Genomic DNA, 3,939 nt, shown 5'->3' with positions numbered 1-3,939 from the left:
TGGAAGAACTCTTTTAAGAATCAACTACACCCAGGAAAAGGCTGTACATGGATATTGATTAATTTTATGATGTCTGCTGCAAAGTGCACTGAATCCAGCCCTGGAACTGGATGAGTCCTAATGCTGGAAGCAGTGGGAGAGCATCCATTTAAGGTGCACAGGACAGGCTGGGAATGCTGATGGGAGTGGGTGATGTACGCAGGGATCCTGTCCCAGTGGGAGAGGTTACAGTACATAGCAGTGAAAAGGCGTGGGAGCAGGAATACTTTTACATCCCAGCCACCTACTGACACCTCGAGTGACCACGACCCAGTGTTGACTAACAAGCTCCACTTCACCACAGTAAGAACAGACACACAAAGTAGTTGTTAGAGTCACTGTTAACATCCCAGCTTGCTGGAGGAGAGCTGTCACACCCTCACTGTTGATTTGTGTACACACATTTGTTTGTGCAGAAACTTACTTAAAACTTAAGACTTTCATTTCCATATAAACATTTTCTCCCTGGTTGTTTTTCGTAATATAAATATTATGGAAACGGTTTAAAAAAATCGAGACAATGAAGATTAGGTGGTCTTAATGTGGCAAAAGAAGGGAAACACGTAAGTGAAGTCAGGTAGATTTCCTTTTGCATCTATCCATATCAGAAAAGAGATCCCCCCTATTCCAGGTGTAAATAGAGCTGGAGGAAGTGAATGTGTGAAGTGTAACTAAGTGGGAAAGGAAGGCTGCAGTGCAGGAAAAACCCTTGGTAGAGGAGGGAACATGGAGAGCCTGGTGCTTTGACTGTATGTTGTGGAGGCAGGGACAAGGACTCTGCACTGCCAGGGGATTCTCTATGATTTTGAGATCTCTTTACCAGGAGCAGTATTGGAGAAGGAATATGAAGCTGCAGGTAATGTTACCATTAATATATGAAAGCTTTTATCCAGTAGCCTCTCTGTAGAGCATGCCCTCCCTCTGTAGTCACTTTAGACTCTGAAATCCAGTTGTGTCTTAAATTCTAGTGACCCCTAGCTGAGGAGTCCTAGTGCTTCACATCCTGCAGCCAGGAATAACCATTCTTCAGCGTGTTCTCTGAACAGAGCTCAGATCCTACAGGAATCTTGCTGGGATTGGTGTATTTAAAAATTCTCTTCTAATGCAGGCTCGGGATACTGTGGTTTGCATAATGAAAAGGATGCCCAAACTGTTTTCATGAGTAGCTACCCCACAGCACATATCAGAGTGGGTGCAGGTGCCATCATCTGTGCTGCACCAAGGGCCAGGGTGTCTGTAAATGGGATAAGGCACTAGGAACAGATTTGCCCATCCAGAAAAACCTTGCTCCCTGCTCGTGGGAGGGACAGCACAGAGCCTTTGCTGCTGGAGGGGAGCCCTGGGTAGTCCACGCCTTTGGACAGGATGGAGTGAGTTTTAACCTCAGTTAAATATGTATATCATATTTATATGTGATTTGGGATGGGCAGCCACCTGCAAAGCTACAAGATCCTTCTAATTCAGTAGGAGCTGTGGGCAGTGTGTGAAGGTGAGCCCACTTTAACCACGGGATATACCAGCAATGGGTGTTGAAATCTGACACATTGCAGATATACCTAATGTTAAAGTTAACCAGAGGGTTACAGCTGAGTTATGGCTGTTCAGTATAATTTTGCTTTTTTTAAGCCCTAAGGTTCCAGGAAATACATAGCCTGGCAAAACATCTCTATTTTTGTAAGCCATTGATAAAAATTAGTTTGGCACTTGAAACAAAAATATAGTTGGCTGAATAGTTAAAACTGTAAAAGAGAATAACACATTATTTTTAATTGTTTTTTAATTCCGTGGCAGCCTCTTGGGGCTTTGCCCCCTCTGACTTTTGCAGACCCCGGGGGTTTGCCCGGTGCTCCTGGGCTGGGGGCCGGGACAGTTCCTGTGCTGGCGGACGACGCAGGTTGGTGACAGGAGCCTCTCAGAAGAGAGGGATCAGCCGTGCCTCCTCTCCGTTAGAAGGCACCAGAGATCCACTGTGGCTCTCCCGTTTCTCCAACCGGGAAAGCGGGGGGGGGCTGTTGCGCATGACGAGTGCCTTGCAGAGCCCGCTTCACTTCCCCGAACTTCTTTTTTCTAGTCCCACTGAAAAAATTCCCCTACTTGAGTCTTCCCTCTGCTCGAGAGCCTCCTTTTTCTGAGCTGACACAGTAGGAAAGCTCCATTCTTAAGAAAACTGAGGGAAATGTTTACTGGTTGTTTTTTTTTCTTAGTGTGCTCTCTGTTTACTGCAGACCAAAGCCCCAGCTGAAGGACGTGAGGTTCTCTGTTTCCCATTGAAAATTATCCCTCACCAGCTCTCGACACACCGAGCAGAGCAGTGTTTTCCCATTGCCCAGTGGGGCTGGACCAGGTGCCTCTGCAGTCCAGGGGCAGAGTTGGCTGTTCTGCAGGAGCTGTTGCAGAAGAGCTGCCTTCTGTCCTCTCATTTGCTGCTTCTTTGTCCTACTCAGTAATTAGGCTTTAATATTTCATTTCTGCCAACATACAGAGATCCTGAAACTCTCCAGATGACCCACTCTGCAGACAACAACTCTGGACTAATACTTTTGTAACATTTCTGCTTCTTATTCCACTAATTCTCCTGGATTATAGCTTTTGTTGGAAATAAAATTGGAAGAATAATGTTTAGAAAAAAATTCTAATGACTTACGGTAAAAAAATTCAAATTTCATTTAAACCACTACTGTGAAAGATCAAATAGAAAGGATCCTCAGTCCAGCAAATTTTAGTCCATTTAGGAAAAGCTGCTTTGGGCATGCAGAAGACCACAGGTGGATCCTCTGAAAGCCAAGGAAGGGAATCTTGGGCCTCCCATGATGCTGCAACTGTAGATAAATCACTAACCATTCCCTGCAGCATGAATCTGTTATCCTATCCACCACAGATGGGTAAACCACTTTGTTACTTGATTTCTGTGTGGTAACTGCTGGATCCCCATCCTTGCTGTAGGGCTGTGCAGGTCATCTCCCAGGACAGGAGCTGCCCCCAGAGCCCTGGTACGTGTCCTCCCCTCGGGACTGGGTGCTGAGGATGGGTGTCCCCTGGCCCAGCTCTGCAGGAATCCAACCTCTTTCTCCCTCTGCAGTCCATGGGTTTATTTTTCAGATAATTTGATTTGGTTTAGATAGTTTTAGGGGAGTCCAAGCCATGTTTCAGCTCGTTGGTTCTTCTCTAAGTAATACAAGAGTATGGCTAAAGCTGGATAATTGCTCTGACTTCTGTCTGCTCTGGGGCAAGGACTGCTCTCCCTTGAAGCCCCGGGAGTGTGAGCCTGCTCCTGGCACTCAGGAACGAGAGAAGAGAAGCCGATGTTGGAACGGTATGGACAATGGGGTGGGAAATGTGGTGTGTCTCTTCTTATGGGACCCTTTCATTGGGAACGCGACCGGGCAGGGGAGGTGCCGTGAACCCGGGACTCAGCCTTACAAAATCAGAGTGACCGGGGCTGGGCTCGAATGCGACCCTGCTCTGCTCCAGGGTGTGAGCTGTCCCCCAGGGCGGGTGTGTGGGTGTGTGTACGGGGGACAGAGCCTGGCCCTCCCCTTGCCAAAAGCGATAAAAGTCACGGTACGAAGCTCGAGGAGGAGAAGGGATAACCCAGGAGCGAGGGCGGCAGGATGGTTCTGGCGGTGGGGTAATCGGGGGGACCGTCCTTGTCCGCCGCAGGGCGGGGACGGGGACAGGTCCTGGCGGCGCGGCGGCCCCGCGGGGGTGGTGGCGTGTCCGTGGCGCGGCCCCGCGTGTCCCGCCCGCGCTGCCGCAGCTCCTCCCGCCGCCGAACGGGGTCCGGCCGGGACCCCGCGGGCGGGCGGGCGGTGGCGGGGCTGCTCCTCTTCCCCGGCTGCTCCGCTCCTCCGCTCCCGGCTCCACCGCTCCTGGCTCCTCCGCTCCCGGCTCCTCTCCTCC

The sequence above is a fragment of the Chiroxiphia lanceolata genome, chromosome 15 (assembly GCF_009829145.1).
Source record: "Chiroxiphia lanceolata isolate bChiLan1 chromosome 15, bChiLan1.pri, whole genome shotgun sequence".
NCBI lineage: Eukaryota > Metazoa > Chordata > Aves > Passeriformes > Pipridae > Chiroxiphia > Chiroxiphia lanceolata.
This window is presented reverse-complemented; position numbering follows the sequence as displayed.